This window comes from Equus asinus, chromosome 10 (genome assembly GCF_041296235.1).
Source record: "Equus asinus isolate D_3611 breed Donkey chromosome 10, EquAss-T2T_v2, whole genome shotgun sequence".
Classification (NCBI taxonomy): Eukaryota; Metazoa; Chordata; class Mammalia; order Perissodactyla; family Equidae; genus Equus; species Equus asinus.
The window spans coordinates 18,683,519-18,705,778 of record NC_091799.1 but is presented as its reverse complement, the minus strand read 5'-3'; the positions used below and the strand labels follow the sequence as shown (position 1 = coordinate 18,705,778).

The window sequence follows — 22,260 nt, the reverse complement described above, 5'->3', positions numbered from 1 at the left end:
GTTCCCCAAGGTCTTTCTGTTTCATTGTTCTGTGATTCCACGTAAATTACCGGTTGTTAATATGAACTAATGCAACATTATATTTTCCCTCTTTAGAATTTAAATATTTTTACTATAAGTTTAAGACAATTACTTGAGTAATCAGAGAAAAATTTCATTGTTTGGCCTCAACAGTCAAAAGTTTATTTGAAAATCATCTTATTAGAGATGAAAGAAAGAGTAATGAATGCAATTACATTTGTGTTTATTGGATGCAGTCATTCTCACCAACTCTTGTATAAGCTGAATAACTAGGTCAAGGGAAATCTGTGCTTTTGATACATTTCTGAATAATTCAATATTTATGGAAAACAAGTTAATAAATTCAGGAGAATTTATTGTGTGGCTTTTTGTGGCAATAGAGTTTGTGTGGAATTAGTGATTTTCACTATTTTAAGATATTTCTTATTTTGTGTCCTCTCTGTAGCTGTGTTTTCTTTTGTTTTTTCCTCTAGACACCGTATCTCCAACACTTTCAGTCCACTAGCATTTATAGACTGTCCCCACCGGGCTCCCACTACACCCTGCTGTAGCGTGTGATAACAGCGTGACCAACGATGACTTCCTTGTGACTTTCCTACTAGACTTTGCAGAGTAAGAGTTGGCGTTTGTTCCTCCCACCGTATTCAGGGCCTAGCTCAGGGCTAGTGCAGGACAGCTGGAATGATCTGAGTATGTCTTTCCCTCTGCTAGAAACCCTTGGTGGCTTCTAATTTCTCTTAGAAAGAAGACTGAGTGGTTGGCATACCTGCGGGGTATAACGGGATGCTCTTCAGTGTCCGGGTAATTGTTGGTTATGCCTCTCTCCCCTGATGCAGTCCCATCAGACCGTGGACTGCAGCTGCTCGGCTCACCACTGGGTCCTCAGCGCCTGGCATAGCATCTGGTACATTGTAGGTGCTCCATAAGTGTTTGTTGAATGAACAAATGAAGTAAATGGTGAGTGCCCAGTGACCGATCTGAATCTCTGAGATGAGAAGGTTGTTGGATCTGAGGTCCCTTCATTATAAAGTACCTCAGCACTTTCCACAGTCTCTTGACAGCTGTGTTTTCAGTCTTAGATTGCTTCTGCCGAGTGGGTACAGAGGAGAAAATGGGAGCTCAGAGAGGTTAAACAAATTGCCCAAGACATAGGTACGGGAGAAGCTGAGGGCTCCTCAAGTGTCTTTTCACACCTCAGGCTGCCGCAAGGTATCGTTTCTGACACACACTGGGGGAGTCACGGGTGAGATTAGGAAATGGATTCATTGAAAAAAGCTACTAGTAATAGTTTCTCTTGGTTTAGTTTAATTTCCTGATAATTGAATTTGAGGAGTCGAGTTTACTTTGGAGTGATGGGTTTAAGGTCTGGTTTCATTCTAGGGACCAGGAGACCCTAATCTGTCTTGAAAATGACTAAAGTGTAGTCATTATTGATGCATGTGCTGATTGATTGATAATTAAGATTAGAATTATTCTTGTTGGGAAGCTTTTTTTTTTTTTTTAAAGATTTTATTTTTTCCTTTTTCTCCCCAAAGCCCCCCGTACATAGTTGTATATTCTTCGTTGTGGGTCCTTTTAGTTTTGGTATGTGGGACGCTGCCTCAGCGTGGTCTGATGAGCAGTGCCGTGTCCGCGCCCAGGATTCGAACCAACGAAACACTGGGCCGCCTGCAGCGGAGCGCGCGAACTTAACCACTCGGCCACGGGGCCAGCCCCTGGGAAGCTTTTTGATAAGATTAGAAGTTACTTGCCTACTGATATGTAGCATCCTTTTGCTGTTTTGAAAATATGCTGATTGCTTCCCTTAGCGTGATTCTCTGATGTATCTGGGATGACAACCTGCTACAGGGCACTTCTGCAGTGAGCACTGCTGTGGCCTTTGTGCTCATCAGATGCGGCGTCAGCCCATCCCGAAGGTTAGAGGTCATTGAGTCCACTCTTCCCGCTTTCCAGATGAGGGTGGGGACTTTGCCAGGGTTTCATACTCAGGTATGATTCCCCACCCAGCAAAACCCATGGACTTTAGCACATCCATTTGCGTATTGCCGTTTCTCAACAACTGCCTCCAGGACATGTAACGTTGCTCATAGACCACGTCCATGAAGAAGCGTTTATCTCTGACGAAAACCTGCTTCAAAGTCCTTTGTTGAATCTACAGGATGACTGCGTGGGAAGAGGAACTAAGACCTGGCTTAGTGCTCAGCTCCAGTGTCCAGTGATGAAAGCTAGTTGAGCAAGGACAGTGCCTCTTGTGGTCTGTTGCAATACATGTATTGATCTTCAGGGGCTTCCTCATGGTCTTAGGGGGCTTACAGGTTGAGAGATTCTTGGAAGCTAGTTTTGTCAATATAGCCAGTATACTTGTCGAATGGAGACAGCAGCACGATGTCATAGCTGGATATGAAGCCAGAATGCCAAGTGTGTCCATTTGCTCTGACCCCTGCTTTCCAAGTAAGTAGGAATGTCTCTGGTGTGTGCGCATCTTTTCTTCAGTAGGAAAGCCCCAATTTTAAGGTCTGAGATTGCTTTGAGAGGGCTGAGTCAGAGAAAGAGAGCTGGATGATATTAAAGTATTGTACCAATAACCAAAGACAGCCTATTCCTTGTTCTTCCCTGTCTTCCAGACATACCTGCCTGCCAGTCTATCTCTGTCCGTCCATCCGTCCATCCAGTTCTTGTTCAGGGCCTGTTGAGTGCTAGCATTATGCTGAGTGTGGGGCCACAGTAGAGGAAAGAGACAAGTCTGGTCCTTACTGTCTTTTAGCTTACAATCTAGGAGCAAGTCTAAATAAGTATAAAAATAAGTACAAAAACAATGACAAATAAGGATACAAAAAATTAATTACAGCACTGACGAAGGCTACAAAAGAGAAGTACATGGTGCTGAGAAACCATAAATAGGATGGTTTTACCTGGCTAGGAGGGTCAGCTTCCCAGAGGAAAGATGGGTTGGAGTTAGCCAGGCGAAGAGGTGGCAACTGCATCTGTCATGGTCCCAGTTAGGGTAAGGGTGTAGTGAATTCAAGAAGTAACAGAAGGACCGGCCCCATGGCCGAATGGTTAAGTTCGCGCACTCCACTTCGGTGCCCGGGGTTTCACCGGTTCGGATCCTGGGCGCAGACATGGCACTGCTCATCAGGCCATGCTGAGGCAGCATCCCACATGCCACAACTAGAAGGACCCACGACTAAAAATACACAACTATGTACCAGGCGGCTTTGGGGAGAAAAGGGAAAAATAAAATCTTTAAAAAAAAAAAATGATTGGCTGCTTCCTTTGCTTCTTGGGGGCTAGAAGAGCCCCTTATCAGATTAGCGATTTTCATTCATGAAGCAAACATTTCCTGAGCATGGGACTGGGCTGGACACTGCAGTCCTGGCCCTCAGGAGCCTACAGACCCGACAGACAGGAGTAAAGAATGACGATGGTGCTGTGTCAGAGTGGTCAGTAGTGGAAATGGAAGCTCATGGGACCGAACCAAACTCACAGGATCTTAAAGATAGATGTTCGGTTTCTCAGGCGAACAGGAGCACAGGCAGAGGAAACTGACCGTACAGAGGAGCAGGAGCAGGAGAGAGTGGCTGTGCCTCAGGAATGGTGAGCTGTGTGGTGTTGCTGGAGTGTGGGGCTCATGGTGAAGGGAGGCAGGAGGAGCCGGCAGGACGTGAGGTTAGAAAGGTGGTTTGGTTTGGGGTTCGTACTCGGAAGGACTTGCAGGAAGTGCTTAGGAGTTTGGATGTTAATCTGTGGTCAGTGGAGAATCGATCTGGAGTTATAGGAGGAGAGAAACACCATCAGTTATAACCCTGGGGTGGATGGCTGAGGCTGTGGGAGGAGACTGGCGTTTGGATGAGTGAGGGGGCTGTTGCACCTGAATCTGGCCGTGGGAATGGAGAGGAGAAGGCACATTCCAGAGAGACTGAGGTCTCTCTCCTTGCAGATTTAGCGCATGAGAGGGAGGGCAATGTCAGAGTTTCTCACTTTAGTGATGTGAGGTGCTGGGCCAGACACAGAGCTAAGGAACATGCAAGGAGTGCTGAGTTGGGAGGGGGATGTAGTGGATTCGGTTTTGGCTGTTTTGAGTTTAGGGTGCCTGTGGGACAGCATTCGGCAGCTGGCATGCTCGTCTGGAGCTCAGGGAGGGGTCTGCGCCAGAGCAGGGCTTCTCACTCTCTGGAGCATCAGAATCCTCTGTGGTGTTTGGGAGAGAGAGCTGCTCATTTGTATGTTGAAGAGTTTTCACAGATGGTTCCTATGCCCCACTGGTCTAGGGAGAGGGACTTGGGGTCATGGTCATATAGCTGGCCCCCGAAGTGGTAGGAGAGGTGTTGGATTATTTGGGAAGGCTATGTGTCGTGAGCAGAGGATCCTGGCTGGACTGCTGGGGAGCACCAGCATGCGGGTGGAACACTGTGCAATAGTCAGAAGGGGCAAGGGGAGTGGTCAGTGAGGAGAGCCACCTAGGAAGACGGGGTGGAAACTGGTGGGGGCGGGCCATCCCCTCCATCTCTCTCCCCGCAGGGTCTCTGCCCCTGCCCCCTGAAGCCGAGTGCTCTGGTGCCCCCACTGACACTCTTATTTTCACTAATCAGAGCCGGTCTCGCAGGAGAGAGGTCGTTTGAGTTCTCTTTGCTTTCACATGCAGAAGACTCCGAGGAAGCCCTTTGGACAACAGTCTTTGGACCCTGCAGCCTCCCTCAGCTCCCTTCTCGAGCAGTCCACTCATGCCTTCTACTGCTGGTCCTTTGCACAGAAATCTCTGGCTCCTGAAGCAGGAAAATTGGGGCCCCTTTCCAACATTTTGGGGTTCAGGATGGGTCTGCAACCTTAGTGGGAAGGGTGTGTGTCTAGATCCTAGGAAAGGCAGCTATGAGAACTGTGGGAGGAAGTTCTGGGAAGATGATAAAACCATTCAGACTGGACTAATGTGGCGTGGGAGCCCTGTGACTTGGGAGTGCATCCTTGGTTCCCTGTGTATCCTGAGCTTTGGCAGCAGGGAAAAGCCTGCTGCAGAATTTCCAGAACTTATGGATGGGTCTCAGAGTTAGAGTACGTGAGATCTACCCAGACTGCTGTGGAGGGATGGTCCTAAATCGGCAAAAGCGGAAGTCCATTCCCCTGGTAGGCCAAAATGCCTGACTGAGATCAGTTTACAGAACCCCGTGAAGAGCCTTTAGTCTGAGGGAGCCAATGAGCGACTCGTCTGTGATGAAACATGCTTCTTGTCCGTATCACCCTGAACCCAGAGACCTCTGAGTGTAGCACAGAGGCAGAGACCCGGCTGCCACTGACCCTGGTGCTGAAGCCACAGCTGAGGAGTAGTGAGAAAGGATCAGGGGTGACTTGAGGGAAGTAACTGTCTTTCATACCGCAGCCGACCACCCTAGTATGAAGCCGTTTGCCCCTCAGGAAAGGAAAAAGAAAAGGGATTAATGTTTGTTGAGAGACCCAAGCTTAGGCAAAGCGAAGGGAACAGATGGGTAGACGGTAGTATGTATACCAGTATAGAACATAAGATGCTGTTCAGCTCTTGTGGATGGAACAGAAAGAAATGATTCCGCAAACTGAGCTGGGTTCAGATCCTGTCTTTGCCCAAGGACTCCTGCCATCGCCAGTGAGGATGCTCTTATTGACCTTGTGTCTTTGGTTAAGTTATCTAACCTCTTTGGGCCTCAGTTTTGTCACTTTAAATGGGTTTGATAACAATTTCTACCTTAAAGAATAATTGTAAGGACTCAGTGGGTAAGGTGCTTAGAAATTATCTGCTGCAGAGTAATGGTTCAATAAATGATGGTGATGATGATGGTGACAATACCATCATTGTCGGGTACCTCTGCAGGTGTCTCCACTGGACTAAACCCCACCAATATAGCAAATGTGTGAAATAAAGAAGAATTTCAACAATCACAGGTTCAGATATGTGAACATCACCATATGGGAGGGAAAACGAGGTCAGCTGGTGAAAAGATTGGAACACCAAGAAGATAAGTATGACAATGGAGAGTCACAGAAAACATTACATGATAGAAAATGAAAAAGTACCAGGCCCAGGAAGCTCGATCAAAGGAGTCTCACTGGCTGTGAGGAAGAGAGGCCAGAGGATTCTGGATCAACCACAGCGGGCGATAAGGACAAAGTTGCGTGTTAGCCTTGCTCTTCAGTGATGTCACAGATTTTTCTTCGCCTCTCTATCTCCGCGAGTATTTTGGTGGGCACCCGGGGAGGTGACATTAGAGATTATTTACCTCATGTTTGTTTGGTAACTCCAAAGTCTCATTTTTATGGCCGGGCTTGTGTTACAGAGTAGCTTCTTATTAAATGTGTTTTGACTGATAGGACGAAAGTCAGTCAGTCAGTCAGTCAATTTCTGGCTCTTTCCAGGGAAGGTGACCATACTATATCTCCAGATGTTGGTAAAGATTTAATGCAGTTCTAGTGAGATATTTTATAAAGCGCGATAAAATAGTGGTGTTCATCTGAAAGAATAAATTGGTAAAAAAAATTTTTTTTTTTTTGGTAAGGCAATGAAATTGCCTTCATTCTTCCAGATTCTTACTCATTTCAACAAATGTTTGAGTTTGCTATTATGTGTAAAACTGGTGCTAGACCCTTTGTTGGGGGGAATATAAAAAGGGATATGTTTTGTGATACACAGTCTCGTTAGCCTTTATCACTCTCCTTATGAGGGAACCGTTTCTGTAGGTTGGGGTACAAGTGACAGAAAACTCAAAATACCAGAGACGTAAATACGATAGAAGTTTCTCTCTTTTGTGTGAGAAGTCAGGAGGTAACCGGCTCAGAGTAGGTGTGGAGCCTACATGCGCCCTTCTATCTTCTTGTTCAATCATGAGGCGATCTTGGGAATGGCTTCTGAGTCCAAGGACACTTCATGGCCTGAAATGGCTGCTGACTCTAGTCTTCACATCTGCATGCCAGCCTTTGAGGGCCACTTTCCAGAAATTCCGCATGACACTTCTGGCATCCCATTGGCCTGATCTTGGTCATATGGCCACACCTTGCAGTAAGGGAAGCCAGAAAATGAAATCTATATTCAGGGAAGCCGTGGGAAGAAGGGGAGGATGGCTGCTGGGGGTCAGCCTCACTATTACTAGCCCCATTTCACAGATGTGGAGCTCGGAGTGGTTGAGATTAGCCCAGTCTTACATGGCCTGTAAATGATTGAGCCTTTAGAACTTTTTATAAAGCAACAATTTATTAATCCTATATGATGCTTGCATAAAAGCAGGAAAATAGATGAAGGAAACAGAAGTGACTTTGTTGCTAACTTACACAGGAACTTAACTCATGAGACATCGGGAGTTACACAGCAGCAAGGGAAGGAATGATTATTGACTATGTTGTTGGGGGATTTGGATTTCAGTGCTGAAAAGAATTGACAGGCTTAACCTTATACTGCAATGGATTCCAGATGGGTTTGAGTTAAAGGATGAAAAACAGAGTTAAAGATGGGAAGGTGTCTACTGAACTCTGAAGAGGGATTGCAGAGAGATCTGAGTGCAGGGGGATTAGGAAGGAGAGCCTTCCTCGTCTGCTTTATATATTTGTGTGTGTGTGTGTGTGTATGTGTGTGTATATGATATCTGTATATAACTCCTGAGTCAGAGACAGAGGACTTTATCACTAGCGGAAGCATCAGCACGTGTGTCAGTTTCCATTCCCCCAAGTCCCACAGGGGTGATACCATGGGCCCAAATGGATCCTGTGCTTTTGTGTCACAGCTGAGAAACGCTGAGCTTGGGAACCTGCTTCTTTATCACAGGCAGTAAGCAAGCCTGCTCTTCCTGCCCGAGGGAGACATTGTCTCATCCCGCAAGGTTAGCCCCGTAAAGGGTGGTCAGGACCTTGCATTCTGGGCACACCCTACAAGACATGCTGGCATGCCAGAGGCCGTGGAGGATGGAGCCTCCCAGCAGGAGGCTGGCAGGGTGAGATGGGATGCTGTGTGTGGGGTGCATTGCCACAGTGTGTGCCACGCGGGAAGCTCTTGATCAGTGTCATCCCTCGTAATGTCTGTGGGCTGTGGAAAGGCAGGCCAGCGATGACGTGGTCAGTTATCACAGTCTTTCCGCCTGGTTTTCAATGTTTAGACAAGACTGAGGGTCCTGGGAATGACAGGGTGCAGGGGGGGCTGAAAGGGAGAGCGAGGCTCACCTTAGTTGCTGCGGGTAGGTTCTGCTTTCTGATACACATCTCACAGCTAGTACCTCCCGGGGGCGTGTACGCTGCTAGCTCTTGCTAAATTATTCAGAATTCTCTTTTCTCTTGTGCATAATCAAATGAAGTTTATTTCCTAAGCTTAATATTTGTGGCTTAATTTGAAATGAAGTATGGTGAGTCTTTCTTAAGAAATAGAATATTACTTGTTTGTACATTTATTTAGCAGAACCCTTGGTAATTCATTCCAAACTAATGAAACTTTAAATCTATATGATGTATAAGAGTATTATAGAAGTGTGGGGAGAGCTAAAGGACATTTAATGATTGGCTCAACTTTGCAGTTTTATGGAAGAGGAAACTGAGGCAAGAGGAGTGAAGGCGTTTACTGGAGAGTGGTCACAGATGATGAGTAGTGGATGTGGTTCTGGCCCTCAGCCCGCAGCCCTGTCCAGGAAGCTCTGAATCTGTGAGAGTAGATAGAGCGGGGACCGGAGGGAATCCATCTACACTGTTTTGGGTACATATCAGGCCAGGACTCATCTGTCCTCATTCAATAATGAACACGTAGAAAGGCTAACACTAGAGAAGACGCACTGAAAAGATCCAGCAGCATAAAGGCAGGTAAGGAACAGAGGACGAACAGGCTTTGGGAAAAGTTTCCAAACCTTTACTCTGTGAACTGAAGTAAATTTCAAACATCATCTTCTTTGTCCTCTCGGAGAAGGTCTGGATGCTCTGAAAGATGAGATAGTGAGTCAGCAGACTGAGATGAAAAAGGGGCTTGTAGACTTAACCTAAAGAGATAAATCACATAATGCCGGCATTTAAAATTAATGAAACTGCAGAAAGTCAAGGAGTCAGGAGGAGGACAAACTGCCAATCTCAGGAGGGACAGGAGAGCAGCAGAGGAGACCCAGATGTGGGTTATAGGTGAGACTGGAGACCAGAACAGGTGAAATAGAAGGAATCCTCAATTTTCCTGAACTGAAGAAGGACCCGAATCTCTAAATTACAAGGGCTTATCTTGAACCTGGCAACATTAGCAAAAATTAACTAACACTTACAATATCTAGGTGAATTTATTTTTTTAATTTCAAGAACAAAGAGAGGATGCCATTAGCATCCAGGCAGAAGAAACTTTTAGATAAAAAAAAAATTAGACTGGGCTCAGACTTGTCTACAGCATGGGGGCCAGAAGGGAGCAGAGCACGTTTTGAGGGAAAAAGATTGTGACCCAAGGATTTTATCCTCAGCCAAGTTTAGTTAACATTTGAGGGTAACAGAAATTCATTTCAGTCGTGCAAAGACCTACCTTGTATGTAGCTTTCACTGCACCCACGCACCATTCCTGAGGAAGAATCACTGGGAGCCGTGCTCTGGCAGCTGAGAAGTGAATCACAATGAAAGACGCGTGAACGGGCAAGTCAGAGTGCAGAGGGATTGGCAGTGAGAGTGGAACCATTCAAGTATAAAATCATTTCTCAATAATTGTGATTATGATTATAAAATAGAATACAAATGAAATGATTATTGAAAGAAGATATAACATTAAATCATAATTAACAGAAAAAGCAGAATAAAATTCCAGCTCAAACCAGACATCGTGCGTGTGAACACACTGCGCTCTAAAGAACTGTACAAGTGTGAAGGATGAAAGATTTGAAAGCCAGCTCTCATGCCCTCCAGTATGTCTGCACGTGTGTTTTCCAGCTCATAAAATGCTGTGCAGGTCTACAGTGTACCTGGGGCTACTTTTATGTTGATTCCTCTGGGCACCGTCTTTTCACAAAGCCTTGGAGAGGTTTGCTGGACACCTTCATTCTGCAGGTGGCACATTGCTGCTGGCAATGTAAAGGGTGCAGCTTCTTTGGAAAACAGCTTTGGCAGTTCCTCAAAATATTGAACATCAAGTTACCATATGACCTAGCAATTCTACTCCTAGGTATATACCCTTGAGAGTTGAAAACACGTGTTTACACAAAAACTTGTACGTGCATATTTGTAGCTGTGTAATTCATAATGGCCAAAAATGGAAACAACTGTCAACTGCAAACGTCCATCAACTGATGAATGGATAAACAAAATGTGGTATATCCATGCAATGGAGTATTAGTCAACCACAAAAAAAGAATTAAGTGCTAATTCATGTTACAACATGGATGAACCTTGAAAGGAAGCCAGACACAAAAGGCCACGGACCTGCATGATTTCATTCGTGTGAAATGTCTAGAAGAAGCAAATCCGTAGAGACAGGAGGTAGATTAGTGGCTGCCAGGGAGCGGGGGGAATGGGGAGTGAGTGCTAATGGGTACAGGGTTTCTTGTTGGGATGGTGAGAAGTTTTTGGAATTAGATAGCCCTGATGGTTGCTTCACAACTTAGTGAATATGCTAAAAACTGCCGAGTTCTACAGTTCAAAAGGGTACATTTAATGGTACATAAATTATATCTCAGTTTAAAAAAACAGCTTTTTTCCCTCATTATTAAATGTTAGTTGTAGGAAAATAAGAAAGTAAGGATAGACGAAAAACCAATCAGCAGCCATCATCTCATTGTTAACACTTGGGGCATATATTTCCAGACATTTTTCTGTGTGTGTCTCGAAGCTGCGTTGATAGCCCATTTTAGTCTCTTTCTTGTCATGATGGTGTGTTGGGATCAGCATAGTCCACAGCATTTTTTGTTTTTTTCAAAGATTGGCACCTGAGCTAACAACTATTGCCAATCTTCTTTTTTTTTCCTGCTTTTTCTCCCCCAATCCCGCCAGTACATAGTTGCATGTTTTTAGTTGTGGGTCCTTCTAGTTGTGGCATGTGGGACGCCACCTCAGCATGGCGTGATGAGTGGTGCCATGTCCACGCCCAGGATTCGAACCGGTGAAACCCTGGGCCGCTGAAGCGGAGCACGCTAACTTAACCATTCGGCCACGGGGCCGATCCCAGCATGTTCTTTTTACTAGTGCTTTAGCCTCTTGTTAGGGTGTTTATGTTGGACACAATATTTCGCTACAAGTAGGAGCAGTGTACTATTTGGAGTCGGAACATGGGTTCCTGTTCTGACTCACCTTAGGTTTGTGAACTTGAGAGAGGCACCTAATCTCACTCTTCTTATCTTTAAAAGGGATTGTAGTACTTACTTTGCGATATCTTACCAACCAGAATGGCTAAAATGAAAAAAAAAGACCATATCAAATGTTGCCAGGGATGTGGAGCCAGAACTCTCATATGCTGCTGGTGGGAGTGTAAAATGGTTTGGCCACTTTGGAAAACTGTTTGCCATCATCTACCAAAGCTGAACACACACTCGCCTTACGACCCAGCAGTTCTGCTCCTCGGTGTCAGCCCAGCAGAAAGGCAGACAATGGTGTACCGAGTGGCATGCTCAGGGATGTTCACACCAGCACCATCTGTAACGGCCCAGACTGGAAACAAGGCCAGCGTCCATCAGCAGAATGGACAGACATGTGGTGAACTCCCACAGTGGATACTGTGATCAGTAAGAGTTAACAAACAACAGTTCAGTGAAAAAATAGGGATGAATTTCACAAACGTAATGTTCATTCAGACATAAAAAATATATACTGTATGATCCCATTCATTAAAGTTTAAAAACAGAGCTAATCTGTGCTGTTGGAAATCCGCAGAGTGGTTACTTGTGGGTGGCGGGGTGATAGAGGGCACAGTGGGTTTCGGGGCTCGCGGTGTTCTCTTGCCCTCTCGGGGCGCTGGTTACGTGGGATGTTCATTTGTGGGAGTTCTTTGACCTGTGCGCTTTTCTGTATTGTGTTGTACTTCCATAAAAAGTTTATTTAAAACACTGAAAACAGGAAGCATATCAATCACAGTGCTCTCACTAAAAATATTACTAATAATGAGAATGAAAGTATTTGTATTGATGAATAAAATAAAATAATTTTAACGTATTATTTCATCTTTATCTCTTCCTTTGAACATTTATATTATAAAGTACATAACATGTTGGTATGTTAGAACATATATTTTAATATACGTTTAACCTACAGTGAATATACATATGTTAGAGGTGCTTGCTTAATTTTTTTTAACTATTGGTAGTGAAGGATCAGAAAGGTTGGTGAGCTGCAGCTCAGGGTGGTAAGGAGGGGACAGCCTGAGCAGAGGCGTGGCTGCGGGCAGCAGGCCGGCGAGCGGGCGGGCCTTGAGCAGTTCCGCCAGCCTTCTGTGTTTGGGTTGGTTTCCTTGTTGCCGGAGCATGAAGTGCGGGACAGAGGAGGGTAGTGGTGAAGCTGGAGAGGGAGGTGGGGGGCAGGGGCCCCGGGGGAGGGCCTAAGAGGAAGCTCTGAAAGGTGAGAGGACAAAAGGAAGGAGACCAGCAGAAGAAAGGAACCAGCAGAGTTGGCCAAAGAGGCTAAGGAGATGGGAGGAGGAAAAGAACGACAAAGTCATTATTAGAGGTTGAGAGGGGAGTTTCCAGAAAGAGGGACTGGTGAACCATGTTAGAAGCTACAAAGACGTAGGAGAGCCTTAGGCCACTAGCCTCAAAGATTAGGGGGTCTTGGTGATCCAAGCGGGAGCAGTGTGACCCCAGTGGCCAGGCTGGGCGTTAGCAAGTGGGTGGTAGTGAGACAGCGTGGTAGTGAGGAAGTCAGTGGTGACTGATGGGAAGCAGCCTGGAGGTTAAGGTCGAAGCTTTCTTGAAGGCTGGGGAGAACGGAAGGGGTTCTCAGGCAGAGGGAAGGACCGAGAGAGTAGAAGAGACTGGGGTTGCAAGAGAGGGGCGACTGACTCCCAAGCCCAGCCAGTGACTGGCCCGGTGTCTCAGGCGGATGCCTCTTTGTCAGGTGGGAGCCGAGGACCAGGAGAAGATGCAGAAACATTTAGGTTAAAGGAGGGACCCGAGGGAGCCGAGGCCAACTTTCCTCAGTGAAGGAGGTCGTGATGCCGCCCACCTGGGTGTGGCAGCTGTGAAGTGAGGTGTGGGGTGGAGAGAGAGGGTGCTCTGGAGGACAGAAAACGAACGAGCGACGGGCCCTCTGCAGGCGCCCTGTGCAGCGTGCTTGTCTGTGCCAGCGGGCTGCCAAGAGGCTACCCTTGTGTCGGGGCCAGCCATGCTGCCCCTCCCTTGCCACCTGCTCTTTTTTCCACAGCCATGTGCTCACAGACACTCCTGAGTTCCTTTCTTGCTGGGCAGTGCCTAAGGCTCAGCTACTGCTTTGGGCCTGCCGGAACATTCTTCCATGGAGTCCGTGCTTTCCTTTGGGTTCGGTCCCCAGGCAAACCCTCGCATGCTGATTTACCACAGCACGTATCCAAAGCACCATGGGAAAGGAGAGTAGTGACCAAAGCAGTGTGTTAACTTCAGTGATTTTAGGACAAGCTTTGCTACCTGATTGGCTAATGATGATATCACATATTGATCTTAGAGAAAAGTATATAGCATTTCAAAGAACAGGTTGAAATCAGATCTTGTAGCACCATAGTTGGTCTGATCTTGCTGAGCCTTGAAAAAGAGTTCTTACCACATGGAACGTGGATGTAAATTGAATTGTTCCCCCGCTTTTACAGCAGCTACTGTTTGGAAAGAGACGTGCTGGGATGGTCTTTCCTGTTGGCCTGCGATTATGAAGCCCAGCCTGTGTTCCTGGTAAGTCGGCTCACTGGCCTTAGCGGCATGTGCCCTCTAGAGCAGAGGGCCGTGCTGCATGGGCACCCAAAGGTGCTGGCTGGTCAGGTGAGCCGGGTGGTGTTGGGGTCAGGAGCCCTGACCTCGTCCCTGCTGGGCTGAGGAGCTGTGGCATGGCTTTGGGGACATCAGGCATCCTTAGGGAGCCACATGTGCAGAGAGTGTTTTGGGGGCTCCTTGTCAGATTAAGCTCTAGGATTTTCTCTCTTGGTTCTCCCATCAAGGGTTTTTTCCTTTCTTTCTCTCTCTGCCTCCTCCTTGTGCAAAACCTCTTGTTGCTCCCCTGTTGTGCTGTCATCCTTTTGCTCCCGTTGGTCAGAAGACAAATGTTCTGTATCTGACTCCCGAACAGGTGGGGTTGTTTGGGCGACCTCCTTTCTCTCAACCTCAGTCAGGTCCCTGCACCTCCCCACAAACCCATCTCCTGTCTCTTTTTCCAGTTCAGCTCCGCTCCTCACGTTCAGCTGTCCTTGCCTCAGACCCCCCGTCAGAAAGGGCAGCTCGTTTTGTGAGTTAGGCTTGGCCGTGGGAGGATGGGTGGAAGAACGTGAAGATGAGTAAGACGTGGTCGTTGTCTTCAAGAGACTACAGTCCACTGGTCAACCCCCTGCCATGCCCTGCTCTCCCTGGAGGCTCCCCCGCCCCCCAGTTCTTGCTCCCTGAGATTCTGCCCACCCTGTTTGGCACTTGTTCTAAGAATGCTTTTCTGCATTCCCCAGCTCACTGTAGCTCTCTTTGTTTTAAACCCTCATATGCTTGTTTTGCCTCCTCTTGTGGCCGTGGCCACATTCTGCATTGCACTGTGCTTTTTTGATGCACCCAGTACCTCTTGCCTTATCTCTTTGATTAGATTTTAAGCTCTTTTAAGCTCTGATAAGTCTTGCTCGTTATTGTATGCTGTGTTGTGCCTCGCTTAGTGCCTAATACACAGTAAGTGCTCAACAAATGTTACTAGCCTGAAACTAACATGGTATCTCTTTGTGCCTCCCGGCATCCATCCGGTTTGTGGCCATGGCCCTCAGGTCTTGAAATAACATAAAAGAATAGGGAAAGAGGCACGGAGCCTTTACCTAGAAGAGTCCTAGGAGATTCTGTTCAGGTAGGAGCAGTCACAAAAAACGTCAAAAGCTGGAATATTACAATATTTTCAGTTCTTCTGGTAGCCTTACCCTTCTGTCAACCTGTTATCACAAAAGAGGCGGGAGGTGAAGTTTCTGATGCTTTCCTGCCAGGGGCCCATTCTTCCTTGATATTGCATGATTAACTACAGTACAAGTCATTCATACAGTGCTTAGAAGAAGTAAGTTCCCTAAAACTTACACTTCAGTGGGAATGGTTCTGCGAAGGAGGATGCTGGAAATAGCTGTTGGTTTAAAGGTAAGAGCGTCTGAGAAAACTGAGATTCAGAAGTAATTTCCCTGAAGGAGCACAGCAGGTAAGCAGCAGGGTTGAGATCTGACTTGAGATCACTCTAGTTCTAGCAATGGTTTCTCCGCTGTCTGCTTTCGAGTCTGAGTGGAGCTGGATTCCATGAAAGAGGGGCTGCAGCTGCCCACTGGCTGCCCACGCTGCTGGAGGGACCGCCCGCTCTCGCTGATCCCAAGGGGTCTGGGTGGCGTTGCCCCCAGTCCGTGCAGGTGGGAGAGGACTGCGCCTCCCCTGTCGTCACCAGGGCACCAACGTGCAGGGCATCTACTTCCCACGTCTCGTGAGGAAGATCACAGTTTGCAGCTCGATTCCCTTGGGCCCTCTGAGCAAAGGCTGTCAGGTCGTCAGGGCCTCGGGCTTGCTGCTGCTGCGGAAGCACGGTCTGCCACAAACAGGGGTACAGGAACCTGCGCCCCCTCCCTTCCACAGGCAGAGACGAACGACAGCACATTTGCGCAGGCTCGGCCTTCACGCTCAGAGCGGTGGCTTCTCTGAGGCGGGGTGAATGGAGACGACGTACAAGAGCTTGTATGCGCAAGGAGAGGACCCCCAAAGAGACGAGATTAAAGGGCACCGGAGGCTCTCTGGAGCAAAAAACATGGCTTTCGAATTTAAAAATGACTAGCAGGCGAACTGAAATAGGAGAGCTGTGGTTTGAAAGGTCAAATAGAAGAAGGGCCTCACAATCCAGAACCATGATAAAGAGGGAAGTAGTGAATTAAAACGTGAAAAATTTGGAAACCTCATCCAGGGAGACCTGGCATGTAAGTAACAGGAATTCCAGAAGGAGAAAAAGGAACAGATGGAGAAGCAAGAGAAGAAAATTTCACACAGTTGAAGGAAGAGCTGATTCTTCAGATTAAATGGATTCATTCAGCTCACACTAAGACCAACACTTCGACCTATTTTCTAGTAAAATTCCTAAACTCCAAGAAGAAAGAGAAAGATCTTAAAATTTTGTAGGAAGAAAGAACAGTTTGTTTTCAAAGGAAGGAGAATTAGCTCTCCGTAGACTTCCCCTGTGCAACCCTGGAGGCTGCAAGACAGTGGTCCGTGTCTCCTGACTTTAAAGGGAGAGGGGCCACAGTCCTCTCTCTGCCCAGCCAAGAGGTCACCCAGGGCCATTGCAAAAAGAGACATTTCAAACGTGAGGACACAGAACATACGTTATCTATTATGTACCCGCGGAAGATACTCAGCGAAGTTCTTCAGCTGCAGGACAATTAAAGCAGAGCAGGGATAGTGAGGGGGGACGGGCAGAGTGTGGGAAACAGGGAGGAGCCGTCCCTTTAGTGCTTACTGTTTAATCTCAATGGGTGTTGCCACTGTGAATGGAAGTTTTTATTGTATGTTAAGTTATTAAAAACTTTTAAAATAGAGGAGACCTACTGTAAGGAAAACATCATAGGCTGAAAATAAAAATTCTAAACCATCTGTGCAAACCCAAGGCTTTGGGAGAAAGGATGAGAGGGTGGGGAAGTAAGTTTATTTAGGACAGTTGAATAAACATAGGGCAAATAAAACATGGAGGCATAGTTATTTATTTGTGTTACAGAAAGAGAAAGGTTCAATTTGACTTTTGGGGATCAGAAGGTGTATTAATTAGGACTAGATTTGGTTGCATATAGTAGATAATCCATGAATAACAATGGCTTAAACATATAAAGGTTTATATCATCTTGTGAAAAAGTAAAGAGCTGGGTATTCTAGGGTGGGTACAGTGAAATTAAGGTCATCATGGACCCAGCTCCTAATATCTTGCTGCTCTTCCAGCCGTAGCAGATTGCTTCCTGATTCAAGATGGCTGCTTGAGCTCCAGTCATCACATCTGCATTCAGAATCCAGAAGGAGGAAGGGGGAAAATGTTCCCTTTCAGACACTTGTCAAAAGTCTCACACAGCACTGATGTTTACATCTCCTCAAGTGGAGCTTAGCCACACTGAGCTGCAAGCGAGTGTAAGATGTGCTTAGCTAAAAATAGGAGTTCTCTTGCTAAAAAAGAAAAGGAGAAAGAAAGAATTGCAATCTCTGTCTCAAAAGATAATCATTAGCGGAATGCAAATTTAAACAATGGGTATCTTTTTCACCTTTCTATTTGGCAGAAAGTTACCAAGATTGATAAAACCAGTGCTAGCAAGTGAGTGGGGGACGTGGGTGCTCCCTTACACTGCTGGTGGGAGTATGAATTGTTCCAACTTTTGGGGAACATGATCTGAAAATATCTAATAAATGTTAAAATATCTGTATCTGGCAACCTAGCAGCATACTTCTAGGTGTCCCTCCTGCAGAAAGCAAGCGCCAGTGCAAAAAGCCATACAAAGCCGTTTTCTGCACCACTGTAGTGGCCCACAGGTGGAAACAATGGGAGCATCCATCAGGGATGTATTTGGCAGCTGTTGAAAAGGAGCCGCTCTCTCTGTATTGACCTGAGGGAAGGCCATGATGTATCATTAGGTTTTAAGAACAAATTCCAGAATAATGTCTCCAGCAGGCATTGCAAACTGGTGGCCCACGGTGACAGATAATACTGTGGACCAGGCGCAGAGCTAAGGGCTTTTCGTTGTGCTCACAATGGACTGACAAGGAGGTACTATTGGATCACCTTTTTTTCGGATGCAGAATTTGAAGCACAGAGAGACTAAATAGCTTTGTCTGGTCACCCAGCCGATAGACACTGGGTCCAGGATGGGACCAGGGCTCCAAAATCTGAACTCTTACTAACTCTGCTCTCTGCCCAGGGAGCTCTGTCTAATCTCCCCCTCTGATGCTGTGTATGGCCAGCTCAGTGCTTTACAGACGTTCAAAATTGGAAGTGATAGTGGCGTCATTAGCCCCAGGCCCCATCTGTCCTTATTCTGTTACTCCTGCCGCTTCCCAGTGACATCATCTTCCTGGGCCCCATAGGCATGTGAGGGTATGACCCTGGTCTCTGCTATGAGCCCCACTTGGTTCTGTCTTTGTGTTGCCTGACGGGATGGCTAGGAGGGACACACTCCTGTCTTCTCACTGCGATAGCTGAGGTGGGTGGAAGGGGGAGGCTGTTGGGAAAGGATGGGTTGATGGCCTTTTGTTTGTACACCTCTGTTGGGTTTGGCTTATAGCAGCAAGGATATGTTGCTTTTGTAGTTTAAACAGGAAGTCCAATAAAGTATAAATTAAAAAAACATGTATATTTTTTGTTGAAGAAGATTCGCCCTGAGCTAACATCTGTGCCAGTTTTCCTGTTTTGTATGTGGATTGTGGCCACAGCATGGCTGCTAACAAGTGGTGTAGGTCCACACCCGGGAGCCAAACCTGGGCTGCTAAAGTGGAGTGTGCCGAACTTAACCACTAGGCCATGGGGCTGGCCCCTAAAATATTTAAATATAAAGAGACAACCCAGATCCGTTACTGCACCTTCCTTTCTGTCATTTGTTTCCTTTGAGAGTCTCATAAATGTCACAGTTTAAGCAAGGAGACTCAAGTTTTCCTTTTTGTAGGATGGAGGTTTACGCTGTCCATTGTGTTAACATCTGACGCCTTCCCACAGTGGAACCTAAACACAGAAAACAGCACGGCTCCTCCCTGATCAAGAGGGAGACTCTGGCCCCATTGTCACCTCAGAGTCAGAGATGGGAGCATGTGGAGGGAGGTTGTTCAGAAAAGGGTTTGTGAACATGGAAGCCGTGGGCTGGCTCCTGACACTGCTTGTGTGACCCTCTTACAGGACGTCTTGGAGAGGCAGCTGTGTGTGGCCACAGCTGTGACGGTCCAGGGAGGAAGACAAACACATAACTCAGGACAAGTATGACGGGTGTTCAGGAGAAGGACATAACACGGTGGGTCAGACGAAGGGTTCCAAGAGGAAGTGATGTCTAAAATGAGACTGGAAAAGAGAGTAGGAAGGAGCAGGAGAAGAGTAGGGGCGAGGGTGGCTCAGGGAGAAGAGCCAGCCCCCGTGTACACCTGGCTGTGAGAGAGAGCAGGGTGGGCGTGGCCACCGGCAGGCTCCGTGGCATTTTGGCACCTGTTCTAGTCTGCACATCTCTCCTTCCTTGGCTGGAAGCCACTTCCAAGGGGCTGCATGTGGGAGGGGCTGGCAGAGGGACTGCACACTTCCAGCACAGAGCGCTCTCCCCTGCAGGCAGGGCCTGGGATTCCCAAGGGGTTGGGTACCTCTAAGCCCCCCTCCTTCCCTCCCACCTAGCTTCCCTCAACGACCTTGTCTACTGACCCTCCCCTCTGAGGATCGTGGCCCTGAGCACTTGGGAGTAGGTTGGAATGCAAGGACAGGATGTGATCTCTAGATGGGTGATTACTGGTTGGGCATATTGAAGGTCAGTCTGGAGGGAGCCCAGGAGGGACTCTTAAGGGAAGTCTCACCCGCTGTTAGCTGAGGCCCCTCCTGGGTGGCAGCTTCCACCTGGGTCCTGCCTGAGCTGAACTTGGACTTGAGCCCAGAATGTTGCTGCTCCCCTGCTGCCCCTGCCACCACATTAGCCCCAGGTGTCTGCATCCCCCCGCCACTCCCCCTCCGCCTCCCGCAGGGGTGTTTGTATCTGCCAGAGGCCTTCTCTCCTTGAAGTCCTTTTGTGCAGGCCTTGAGTCTTTTTTGGGTGGCAGAACAAGGTGGCTGGGTGGCTGAAGCATCGCAGTCTTGCTCTGACCTTGCCCTTTCATGGTAGCCTCGGAGAGTAGTTCATTCATGTTTATTGGGAACACAACAGACTGCTGAATACTGTGCTGGGAACTGCGGATAAAATAGCAATGTCTGAGCACTTACCCTGTGCCGGGCGCTGTGATCAACACTCACTCCGCAAAGGTGGCCTCAGTTAGGGAACTTCATACACATGAAACACTGAGACAAGTGCCTGGCACCCACAGCACTCGTAAGTACCAGCTGGCGCTGTTAGTGACTCTGTACCACAGCCACGTGAGGTGGGTACCGTCCCGTACCCCCACTTCACAGAGGGGGATTGGAGCTTAGAGACACTGCCTGCATCACCGGTGGTGAGTGACAGAGCTAGGATTCAAACCCAGGACAGTTGGACTTCCAAGTCCCGTCTCTGAGGGTGAATGAGGTAGGAGGGGCTCGCCTTAGAGAGCTCATGGTCTAGCAGGAAGGTGCCCGGAGAAAACGGCAATTCCGTGTTAGAGTGACAGGGGCACACAGCAGGGGCTCTCCACCCAGGCTGGGGACCTGGAGCGGGGAGGGAAAGGGAGGAGCATCCAGGCAGAGTCCTCGGTGTGGTCAGTGGCACTTCCCGTCACCCGTGGGATGTCCGTCTGTCTCTGGGCTTTGGTGAGGAGGCACTGCTTTAGTGGTCTGTGCACGCTCAGTTGGGGATTAGTCATTTGAGGGAGGGGATGTGGCTGCTTATACCAGCCAGACTCCTGGGAGCTTGTCCTCCAGGCAGTCCCGGCTCTTCCAAGCACCGTGTGCCCGGAGGTCCTGTTCCCCTGCTTTGTGAATCCCCCAACCTCCTTGGGGACACATGCAGATGGCCTGGGTTATAGGTCTGTGGCGCCCAGCCCACTCTCTCTCCACTTCTGTCCCTCGAGCGAGTATATCCTGCTGTAGCCTGGAACTGCTCTCTTGCAGTTACACATACAGGAATAAAACATCATTATAAAACCATGAGTGAAAATCCAAGCTAAATAAATCCCGCTGTGACCCTTCCACCCCAGCAAGTCAAACTGTGTGTGCGTTGCGCTTTGCCCTTCCAGTCCCTGTCCACAGGGCAGGTAGGTTTTTTTACAGTTGTGCTCTTGCCCCTTTTTTTCCCCCTTGTGGCAGGAAATGAGAAGGATCTGTTAGGAAGTAGCCACCAGGTGGCGCTAGAGCCCCAGAATCGGACTCCAACCTCCAGCCTGTAATACCTGGTGGTGAGCCATCCTTCAAGTGCTCTGGAAGCTCACTTTGTTTCCTCCCCAAATGCTGTGTTGCTCACAAATGTTTTCCATACTTACTTGAAAAGAAATTGAACAACACTGAAGTGTACAAAAAGTAGAAAGTAAAAGTGCCGCATAACGACACCTTTAAGAGGCAATGATAACAGCCAAGTGTGTATCCTTCTGTACTTGTGTGTTCACCTGTATTAACATGTATTAACACGTGTCCAAGTGCACTTTCTCAGTAAGCACTTCTCAGACCCATTTTTTTTTTGAGGAAGATTAGCCCTGTGCTAACTACTGCCCATTCTCCTCTTTTTGCTGAGGAAGACTGGCCTTGAGCTAACATCCATGCCCATCTTCCTCTACTTTATACGTGGGACGCCTGCCACAGCAGGGCTTGACAAGTGGTGCCATGTCTGCACCCGGGATCCGAACCAGCGAACCCCGGGCCGCCGAAGCGGAATGTGCACCCTTAACCGCTGCGCCACCGGGCCGGCCCCTCAGACCCCCATTTACAGTTGTAACCCTGCCCCTGCCCTCTCTGCCCATCCCCTCTCCCTGCTGGACTTCTTTCCCTATTACTTGTCACCAGCTGGCACACCATGTGTTTCACTGGGTGCTTTATTTGTTGTTTCCCCCACTAGAATGTAGTGGGAGATTTCTGGCTTTTTCTTTGCTGGTCTATGCCCAGCACCTAGAACAGTGCCTGACACACACTAGACTTTGAGTAAATGTTTGTTGAATGAATGAATGAATGAATGAGAGAGTATGTCCTGAATTTGTGGATTTCTTTCTCTGTCCATCAATACTGATTTGCCTCATCCTTTTAAACCCCTGCTTAGCATCCCCTTGAGAGGATGTGCTGGAACTGCCTTACTGAAGCACATCGATGTAGCTTTCCATTGTTTTCTTGCCTTTTTTGTAGGTGTTGCAGTCTGTGAACTTGCTGGAACCTACTCTCTGGTTGCCTGTCTGATGATTTCCATGCTTGGCTCAAACTCTAGACTAAGTGCTTCACAAACAGCATCTCATGTGGTCCCCACACCACACCCCTCACGCCTGGGAGAGAGCTGTTGCCCTCAGCTTCTCTGTTTCCTGT

General features: G+C 47.6%; 1 protein-coding gene across 29 annotated transcripts in view; it reads left to right on the top strand.

Annotated features, from left to right (window-relative positions):
• Window positions 1-22,260, top strand: part of RALGPS1 (Ral GEF with PH domain and SH3 binding motif 1) — a 308,501-nt gene that overhangs the window by 44,058 nt on the left and 242,183 nt on the right. For 6 of the 29 annotated variants that reach the window (XM_070518729.1, XM_044778729.2, XM_070518734.1 and 3 more), the window contains exon 2: window positions 13,742-13,820. The exons of 22 other annotated variants lie outside the window; for them this stretch is intronic. The gene's annotated coding sequence lies outside the window, so the exon portion shown is untranslated. Of the gene's footprint in view, window positions 1-13,741; window positions 13,821-17,060; window positions 17,244-18,993; window positions 19,106-22,260 lie in introns of all 29 variants that reach the window. One more of the 29 variants, XM_070518721.1, reaches the window with a different exon arrangement.